At 43.1% G+C, this 10,937-nt stretch overlaps 1 pseudogene; it reads left to right on the plus strand.

Annotated features, from left to right (window-relative positions):
• Window positions 1–477: 477 nt before the first annotated feature.
• On the plus strand, window positions 478–9,893 carry LOC139451760 (hephaestin-like protein; annotated as a pseudogene).
• Window positions 9,894–10,937: the final 1,044 nt, after the last annotated feature.

Consider the following 10,937-nt stretch of genomic DNA (forward strand, 5'->3'; position numbering starts at 1 on the left):
CACTGGAGTGGTGGTACAATATTCAATGGCAATATACACTATGATGGCAGTGTTCAGTATGAAATATAAAAATACAGTGGTGATAGCAAAAGTAAGTGATAAAAATATGATGATACGCGATCCTCACATGAAAGCTGGTACCGATTTAAAGAAATGCGCGAGATGTACGTAACACGATCTTGCCCAATCATATACTGTCTAACTAGCTTCTGGAAATTTTTACAGTGTCCTCACCAGTCCACGGTATACCGGAGGTTAACACACCACACAAGCATCTCAATATAGCAACTTCCTGACAACTGTTTACATTAAATGGTACCACATTCCCGACGACTAATCACTGGCCAGAGACAATGCAATGAACGTCCACCGAATCTCAACTGAAACAACATAAAACGGTTATAATTACAATCCTTCTTCAACAATAAATTCCATAACAATGTAGTAACTTATATGTACATGTGTGTTTAGTTTTTGATGGATAACGCCATTTCAGATGGGATGGAAGCCTTCCTGAAAGTCAATCACTGTAACTCCGTCCCACGTGTTGACTTCAGTATTGAAAACATACGACGTTACTACATAACTGCCGAGGAAGAGATGTGGGACTACGCCCCGTCCGGCAGGAATAGATATGACGGCAGCGACCTGACAGAGGAGGGGAGGTAACTCTATGTTTTGTATTGATAGACGTGACGTAAAATCACTCGCTTCATTTTACCTCCATCACCAACACCACCATCGTCGACCCCCCACCTATCCCCTCCCCACTAAAATATACTGTGACGAATATAAATCACTCCCACGTTCCCTCCCCCAGCACTCGCCACCATAAAGCATTCCCGTTTCCCATTCCGAAGGCACATCGGAATCTTTTCCCTTAGCCCCTTCACAAAACCTGCTCTCAAACCACACCCCTCATCGCCGCCTCTTTCCATCACCCACGTCATCACGCACATTCCTTACGTTCCCCCAATTCCTTCCTCCAATTTAAAACTCAGAACTATTAAATAAAGGAAATCAAATGTTCTGTCAGGTAAATTAAGTTGACAGATGTGCAGTTTGACTAATTGACAAAATATTCATTTTAGGGTATTTGTTGTTGTATAAACAACAACAATATTAATAAAAATGAAAATAATAATACAGCCCTTACTCACCTCCTTTACATGGATGACCTTGAACTTATTGCAAAAGGAAAATCCACACTAGAAAAACAGATTCTCATTGTCGAATCCTTTTCTAATGACATTGGCAACATTGGTACATCTGTCATCAGAAGAGATTGGATCGGTCAGTTTACTTGGGGGAGTCATTGACCTTCTCGTGGAAAGCCAGGCCTTCACGTTCTTAGGGATGCAGGTTAGGGACAAACTCCAGAATGCCTATGTCAAGAAAAAACTTCGGGCAGAATACACATGTAGACCTAATTTAAGAAAATCTGGGGTTCAGAGGTGAACAAAGACAAAGCCACAAATAGTTACATGTATGCTGCACCCGTCCTTTCGTATTCTCTTGGTGTTGTTGATTGGATCCCACCACCCTCGCACTTTCCTCAATCGCTCATATCTACCAGTTATAATGGGAGTGCGTGGTTTGATTAACGTGGAGGCTCTTCATGACAGAATTGTAGTGTGCACTTTTGCACACATTGATTTGTCTCATCATTCTCTTGTGAATCATTGCTCATAATGTATTCATCAGCTGATGCTTGCACATGAGGCGACATCACTCCAATTCGATTTTCTTTGGTTGTTGTTTAATAACAAACTCAGCAAATGTCCAGCTATATGACAGCGGTCTTTAAATAATCGAGTCTGGACCAGACAATCCAGTGTTTGACATCATAACCATCGGTCTACGCAATTGGGATACGATGACATGCATCAACCAAATCAGAAAGACTGACATCCCCACCCCACGGCATCTCAATCTTAGGTACAAAACCTTGACGAGTGAAAATTGATCCAACTAAACACAATCTAGATATTCATTGAGATATGGGACTCACCTGCCAAAATAATCTTTATGAAGATTGGTGTTAAGTCTAGATGGAAGTTTTGAATTACATCCTGAATAATCTGCAGTCGTTTTCCTTTGGAAGTGTTCTTCAAGAAGGACTCTCCGCATATTGGCGGCGTTTACAAAAAAGCGCTGTTGAAGGAGTACACCGACTGCATGTTTAACCAGGAGAAGACACGGGACGCCAACGAGGCGCACCTGGGATTCTTGGGCCCTGTGATCAGGGCCGAGGTCGACGACCTGGTCAAGGTCGTTTTCTACAACAAAGCCTCTCGCGCCTACTCCATCCATCCCCACGGCGTGCAATACAGCAAACTGAGTGAAGGCTCCCTCTACAACGACGGCATCTACGGTAACATCAGTCAATATTTCCGACTGAGGCACAAAACAACATTCTCTCATTTATCCGTGACAGAGTTACTTCCTTTCTTTTACTTCTTGAAGTTTTATATGACTTTAGTTTGCTTGCAAATGCAATTCAAGGGACAAGTCAAGTTGTATCTCCCTTCAAATATGTTTCGTTATGAAATTACTCGACCAAACTTTCAATTGAAGACTCAACTCACGGCACTGCAGGTCTAAGGATAAAAGAAATTTCAGATAAAAAGTGTATTAATTATTTGACCCTATACGCCCCTATTCAACAACTTTGAATCTCCGACAGGGAGGTACGATGACTATGTGGTACCCAAGAGAATCCTCAAATATTACTGGACAATACCGGAAGAGATGGGACCCACGCCGGAAGACCCGCCATGTTTGACCCGAATGTACACTTCCAGCGTTGACGTAACTAAAGACACCTACAGTGGCTTGGTAGGCCCAATGCTGATATGTAGAAAAGGGTCTTTGGATGAAAGTGGGAATCAGGTAGGCAAGGTTTTGTCTACAAGAATTTGTGTCAAGAATTTGGTACAGACAGGTTTAGCTCGGCTCTGGAAAGTATTCCTGTTTTATCACGGCGTATCATGCCTAATGTGGGAGAAAAGACGAAAGCATCAACATCGGAGCGAAACTGAGATTCGAAACCATGGATAAATGATATAGCTATGGAAAGGATCCTTGTGTGCATACTGCCCTCCGTGGCACCGAAAACAGGAAGACGCATACAAAACTGTACGACAGCATCTTCATCCTTTCTGTAGCGAGGTGAGGAAATTAATGAATGTAACTCGATTTCAAAGCATCATATTCTATTCCAGATTAATGTGACTAAGGACTTTTTTCTGATGTTTTCTGTGAGCGACGAAAACAAGTCCTGGTATTTGGAAGAGAACATGAAAATGGATGGCGTCAATCCTTCCTTAAAAAAAGGGGCCGAATTCATAGAATCCAACCTGATGCACGGTAGGAGGAGATGTATGTGCTTAATACTGTCATTCGGTGACCCGAAGTGAATGCTCACTCTCGGATTGGGAGAATATGCAGAGGACGTAAACATAAGTCTTTTTGTTTTCATCACGAACGAATCTAATATGAGGAAAATTTAAATTGTTTAATAAAGAGCTTCAAGAGAAAGCCGTTGTCTTCAATAGTTTCAAGAGTGAATGATAACATGGATGTATTGTGCATTTAATCATATTCTTTTTATGTTTTAACATATATTTGCAATTCTTTCACAATATTAAATAAATAACAAATGTAATTTTTCTCAAGGAATAAATGGGCGCTTATACGGCAATCTGGACGGCCTTGACATGTGTGCTGGTGGCATGGTCCGATGGCACGTGTTTGGCATAGGGACAGAGGTTGACCTTCACACTTTGACCTTCAACGGTGACAATTTCATGAATGGCGACAACCAGAAGTCGGCGTCTGATGTACTTCCGGGATCCATGAAGACACTCAACATGATTCTGAGAAACCCAGGTATGTATTTCCGGGATCCATGAAGACTCTCAACATGATTCCAAGACAACCAGGTATGTACTTCCGTGATCCATAAAGACTCTCAACATTATTCAAAGACACCTAGGTATGTACTTCCGGGATCCATCAAGACTCTCAACATTATTCAAAGACACCTAGGTATGTACTTCCGTGATCCATAAAGAGTCTCAACATAATTCCAAGACACCCAGGTATGTATTTCCGTGATCCATGAAGACTCTCAACATTATTCCAAGACACCCAGGTATGTATTTCCGTGATCCATGAAGACTCTCAACATGATTCAAAGACACCCAGGTATGTACTTCCGTGATCCATCAAGACTCTCAACATGATTCCAAGACACCCAGGTATGTATTTCCGTGATCCATGAAGACTCTCAACATGATTCAAAGACACCCAGGTATGTACTTCCGTGATCCATGAAGACTCTCAACATTATTCCAAGACACCCAGGTATGTATGTCCGTGATCCATGAAGACTCTCAACATGATTCAAAGACACCCAGGTATGTACTTCCGTGATCCATAAAGAGTCTCAACATGATTCCAAGACACCCAGGTATGTATTTCCGTGATCCATGAAGACTCTCAACATGATTCAAAGACACCCAGGTATGTACTTCCGTGATCCATGAAGACTATCAACATTATTCCAAGACACCCAGGTATGTACTTCCGTGATCCATGAAGACTCTCAACATGATTTCAAGACACCCAGGTATGAACTCCCTGTTGCCATGGAAACTCTCATCATGATTCCAAGACACCCAGGTATATACTTCCGGGATCCATGAAGACTCTCAACATGATTTCAAGACACCCATGTATGAACTTCCGGTTACGATGAAGACTCTCAACATGATTTCAAGACACCCAGGTATGAACTTCCGGTTACGATGAAGACTCTCAACATGATTCCAAGACACCCAGGTATGCTACTTCCGGGATCCATGGAGACTCTCAAAATTATTCCAAGACACCCAGGTATGTACTTCCGGGATCCACGAAGACTCTCAACATGACCTCCAGACACCCCGGTATGTACTTCCGGTAGCCATGAAGACTCTCATCATGATTCCAAGACAACCAGGTATGTACTTCCGGTAGCCATGAAGACTCTCAACATCATTCCAAGGCACCCAGGGATGTACTTCCGTGATCCATGGAGACTCTCAACATGATTCCAAGACACCCAGGCATGTACTTCCGTGATCAATGAAGACTCTCAACATGATTCCAATACACCCAGAAATGTACTTCTGGGATCCATGAAGACTCTCAACATGACCTCCAGACACCAAGGTGTGTACTTCCGTGATCCATGAAGACACTCAACATGATCCCAAGACACCCAGGTATGTACTTCCGGTTACCATGAAGACTCTCAACATGATCTCCAGACACCTAGGTATGTACTTCCGGGATCCATGAAGACTCTCATCATGACACCCAGGTATGTACTTCCGGTAGCCATAAAAGCTGTCAACATGATCTCCAGACACCAAGGTATGTACTTCCGGGATCCATGAAGACTCTCATCATGACCTCCAGACACCCAGGTATGTACTTCCGGGATACATAAAAGCTGTCAACATGATCTCCAGAAACCAAGGTATGTACTTCCGGTAACCAAGAAGACTCTCAACGTTACCTTCAGACACCCAGGTAAGTACTTCCGTTGTCTATGACAACTCTCAGTATGATGCCCAACATGACAACCTCTGACAAATATTTAGTATTATTTGAGAGATTTAGGGGCGGACCATTTGACATTTGGGTTTGGGGGATGATACAGGTAATGAAAATAGCAGTATGAAGCATTTTTATATAAGAACACCATGTGCAGCATAACCCAGTGTGAAGTTTTCTTTAAATTGACAGACAACTGGTCAACTCGACATGTTTGTACTCACAACTGCTGGAAGAATGTACTTTTTAATTACAGAGCTTGTGGGTGATGTGGTACAAGGTCAGAGACCCACGTACATGTACATACACTCACTTACATCATCACAAAATATAAACAGGTGACGCCAGGCCCATGAGAATCCAGAGAGGTGCCAATATCATTCAGCCTGGTTCTTCTGAATGGCAAGCTCCCGCTGTCATGGTTAAAAACGTGATAGCTCTTACTGCTTTGCCGTAGATTATAGACGCATTAATGCATATCCAAAGCCTATATTTTTCTCTCTACCGGGTTTTAAAGATGCCATATATTGGCGACATCCCTGGCAAAATGTATGGTGTCCTTGATTGTGCTGGTGTCTTTTGTCAAATACCACTCCACCCAGATACAAATAAAAGTCAGCTTTCATTACCCCCAATGGTGTTTTTTGGATGAAATCGCCTCCCTTTCGGCCTAAAACCGCCCCTATGGCATTTCAGTTTATGATTTCAGAGGCACCAAAATATATGTATTGACATCATAACATTTTCTAAAACGTTTTCATAGCATTTGAATCAATTCAAGGCAGTATTCAAAAAGATCAAAGAAGCAGGACTCTAAGACCAAGCAAATGTAAATTTGCGTCAAACAAGTCACCCACTAAGGGCATATCTTCAGCAAAAATGGCATCCATGGTGATCCTTCAAAAATAGATTCAGTCACCCAGATCCAATCCTCATCATTTGTTTAGGTTTGGCCTTGGTCCAACAGTTGCCAACAGACATTCAAAAAACAAAAGCAAGCCCTTACAACAACCCCCACCCTTGCATATCCTGATCAAAACAAACCCTTCATCCACACAACTTATGCTTCTCAAACTGCAATAGGGTAAATTTAGGCCAACTTGATTCTCATAGCATAACTTGTAATGATGTTGTTAATTCATGTCTTTGGACAATACAAGTGTCTTCCTTGACGTCCTGCTCTGGTTTTAGGAACGATGTTGTTTGGTGACGTTTCTTTTGCTCGTCAGTTTAGGTTATGGCAATAAACTATTTTTATTTATAAAAACGTTTATATTGAATTTTTTTCAAGTAAGGGTAAATGATGCTAAATAATCATTTCACCTCACAGTCAACAACTCTTATGGCCTCTTGAAATGGAAGATTTGAAATAATTATCAATAAATAAGGGTTCCAGGCATACTGTCTAGCATGGCCACGTCATGCTCACGAAATACTCTGTACTGCTGAGGATGGCCATATTGTGGTCGAGACCTTTTATTGAGTCTGAGTTATTTTTTTCATGTAGATGGAGGCTCAGTTTTTTATTTACACATAATCATGAGGTGTCCCCCCCCCCCCCCCCCCCCCCAAAACAACAAAAAAAAACCCACCAACAATAACAAAAAACAAACCCCAAAAGCAACCGCCGATCCCTGCCCACCACCCCCGTTGAAGAAAATGTCCCGTCCTTTATAATTTTTCGGTCAGAGATTTAAAACAGAATGTTTTCTGTGAAATGAGGAAGTGAACACTTATTATTTTTCACAATACTTTGCCTTTTATGACATTTTATACAGCGATCTATATAGATCTATTTTTTATAGGGCAAAACCTGAATAAATAATCAGCTATATATTTTAGCATCCCAGAAAGAAAATGGAATAATGATCTTAACGTTATTTAAAGGGCTTTGCGGAAAATACGGCTGCAATGGCGAACTGATTGGTAAACTATGGTGCTGTGTTTCGTGGGGTCTGGTTTGTCGGACGAACGACCACTACACTGCAGGCATGAAGGCTATTTACAATGTGATGCGCTGTGGAGCTGCTACTGATCCAGATACGTCACTTCCGCTGGGTGGACAAGTTGTCCGGAAGTTCATACAAGTAATGGAGGTACCATGGAATTACATTCCCAACAGAAAAGACGCGATTCTTAACGAACCGTTTACAGCAGAAGGAAGGTAAACCATATATCATTTCAATAAGTATAAAAACCCACAAAGCTATACATCCACGCATGCGCACAAGCGATGTATTTTAAGGTCTCTCTCTGTCAAGGATGTTTCCAAACCTTAACATAGACATTGAATACACTTTTTAAATATGTCATGTGTGGTTAATCTCTTAATTCAAGGAGTTATCTGCATAAAACGTTCGAATATTTAGTCGATTAGTGTAATTGTGAGCAATTAAGATTAAAGCCTTCACTATACATTTGATGTGATGCTAGAACAGCCAGTCACGTACGAGAAAGGAGCAAGAAATTGAAATTATGTGAAAATAATCTAGCCATTTTGACCCAAATAAATAAACTGGTGTTAAATGACATTCTATTCTAGTCAAAACACTGTTATTTGACCTTTGAACGCATATTTTGAAGCCATGGTGCAAGGTTCGTAAGCGAGAGCGACACAACAATAGGTGACACATACAAGGCCCAGTATCAGGAGTACACGGATGACACTTTCAGCAACCCTGTGATGCGCGCAGTTGACGAGGAATACCTTGGTCTTCTTGATCCAATCACACGCCTGGAGGTCGGTGACGTTCTGGAGATAGTGTTTGAAAAACGGCGCCACCAAACAAAATTACACCATCAGAGCGCACGGACTTCACTATGTACAACAGTAATGATGGCAACTTCAGCGCCTCGGATCAGCCAAGTGTTCCACCGATGGGCGTGAGAACGTTTACTTGGAATGTCACGGAATCAGACGGTCCTGGACCGAGTGATCCCGAATGTGTGGCACGTATATACTACTCTGATGTGAATCCTGTGATGGATGTGAACTCCGGTCTTGTTGGGCCTCTCGTTGTTTGCAGGAAAGGAGCTTTAAAACTAGAAAGAGGCAAACGAATCCGGAGGAATGTTGACGCTGACTTTGCCCTTTATTTCTCCATGATTGATGAAAATCAGAGTTGGTATTTGGATCAGAACATTTTGCTTTTTGCGGGGAACGCCTCGATGGTGAACAAAGATAACGAGGGGTTTATGGAAAGTAACCTTATGCATGGTGAGCATGGACTGAATATTTCATCAACTTGTAACCGGAGAGTAATTTAGGCGGATGTGGGCTACACTATGATACCATGGGTTTTGATGATTATCAAACACTCTCAGTATTTCCAGATATATTACACCCTGTCATCTTGATGTGGGAGAAAGCTTTTAGTCGTGCAGATCTCAGACACTGAACACTTAAGTGAAATCTACGGGCAGAGTAATGGTGCTGACGAACCTTGGAACTTTATTACGGCGAACCAGGATTCGAACCACGATCATAGTTTTCTTTCACATCTGAGGGACAAAATCTGCACAGCGAATTGCGCGTCTTAGTCACCCGTGCCCTGGGTTTTACGAGTTTTAAACCATTTTGATAACGTCACGCTATTGTTTCGCAGTTGAGTCTGAACCAGGAATCCACTGGCCATTCTAAACGTGCATTTTAAACAAGTAATACTGTCGCAACTATGGGCCATTATGGAGAGTTATAGGGAAAAGTATACGTTAAGGCATATATCAACATGGCCGGAGACGTCACTCGAATCTGTTGATTCCTTGAGTAGAATCAATTCACTCGTTCGGGTCTCATTGATTCTACTTCTGGATTCAGTTTGTCATGATGTCTCCGTTACGGAATCAGTTGTGTACATATACTGAGAAAACTTCGGGTTATCTAGTTGTGGGGTCATTTTGAACAAGCTTCTGATAAAAATCATTATGAATTGATAAGGGATACATGTATTGGAAACTGACTTGCCATGTTGACCGTTTCGGCAATCAACGGCTACCTGTGCGGCAACCACCGACCTCCACTCATTATGGAGGGTCAGACGGTGGACTGGTACCTCCTGACTCTCGGCACAGAGGTGGACATGCATTCAGTGCATTTCCATGGCAACGATATTATAAATTTTGAAGACAAGCCTCATACAAATGACGTCACCCAGCTGTTCCCCAGCGTGTTCGCTTCGGTTCGCATGTACGCGGTGAGAGTCGGGAAGTGGCTGTACCACTTCCATGTTCATGATCACATCCACGCCGGAATGGAGGGCGTGCATGAAGTACGAAGAGGTTCGAAATAACAAGGACAGGATGTTATTGGATAGAATGGGAACAAATGGAATGGCGGGATGAGGGTTAGGGTGAGGGCGAGGGCGAGGTTGTGGGTGTGGGTGCGGGTGTGGGTGTGGGTGGGCGTAGGGCGTAGGGCGTAGGGCGCGCATTGGCGGTGGTGGAGCGGTTGGAGATGGAGATGGACGAGGTGATTGTGAGTGTGAGGGTGATGTTTGGTGAGGGTGGGGTCGGGTGGGGGCGTCATGGTGGTGGGGGCTAGGGTGATGGTTGGTGAGGGTGATGGTGATGGTGATGGTTGGTGAGGGTCTGGGTGAGGGGGGGGGGGGGGGGGGCACGGGTGGCCCAGTCGTCTAAGGCGCCGCGATTCACTGTGCAGAGTTGCGTCCCTTGGGCACGCCTGAAACCTATGATTGTGGGTTCGAATCCCGGTTCGCCCCGATTATGTTTCTAGGTTTGTCAGCACCATACCCGTGCTCGTGGGTTTCACCGAAGTGGTAAACGTCTGAGACCTGCATCACTTCGGGCTTTCCTCCCACATTAAGCTGACACGCCGCGATGTAACTGGAATACTGTTAAAAGCGGCGTTAAACATAACTCACTCACTCACTCACTGGGTGAGGGTGGTTGTGGGTTTGTATGTGGTTGACTGGGCATGGAAGTGATGTCAGGTTTTGGAAGCGTTCTTGAGCCGATTGTGAATCGTAAACAGTTCAGCAGTCTTATAACGTTTGACGTCATTATCGAAATCTGAGCTCGAAATCATACTCAGTTGTTAAGACAATACCCGTTCTTCACTACAGCGAGCAAGGCAGGAAACTCGATCATTCACATTTTTAGACTAAAAGAAAAGTGTCAAAGATAAGTGTCTTGGAAACAGAAAGGTATCGAAATGTCCACGGTATTCTGAAGGCGATGGAAATTCAGCAGAACGTTGAGTAAAACGTGATGAATGTGTTCATCGTAGCTATGTATGAGCGGTCAGTTGATGTCGAACAGTTGAAGGGGAACAGTCGACATCTGCTATTTCGCGGCTATTCCACTGGCTGCCAAAT

This window comes from Haliotis cracherodii, unplaced genomic scaffold (assembly GCF_022045235.1).
Source record: "Haliotis cracherodii isolate W230 unplaced genomic scaffold, xgHalCrac1.p SCAF_9, whole genome shotgun sequence".
NCBI lineage: Eukaryota > Metazoa > Mollusca > Gastropoda > Lepetellida > Haliotidae > Haliotis > Haliotis cracherodii.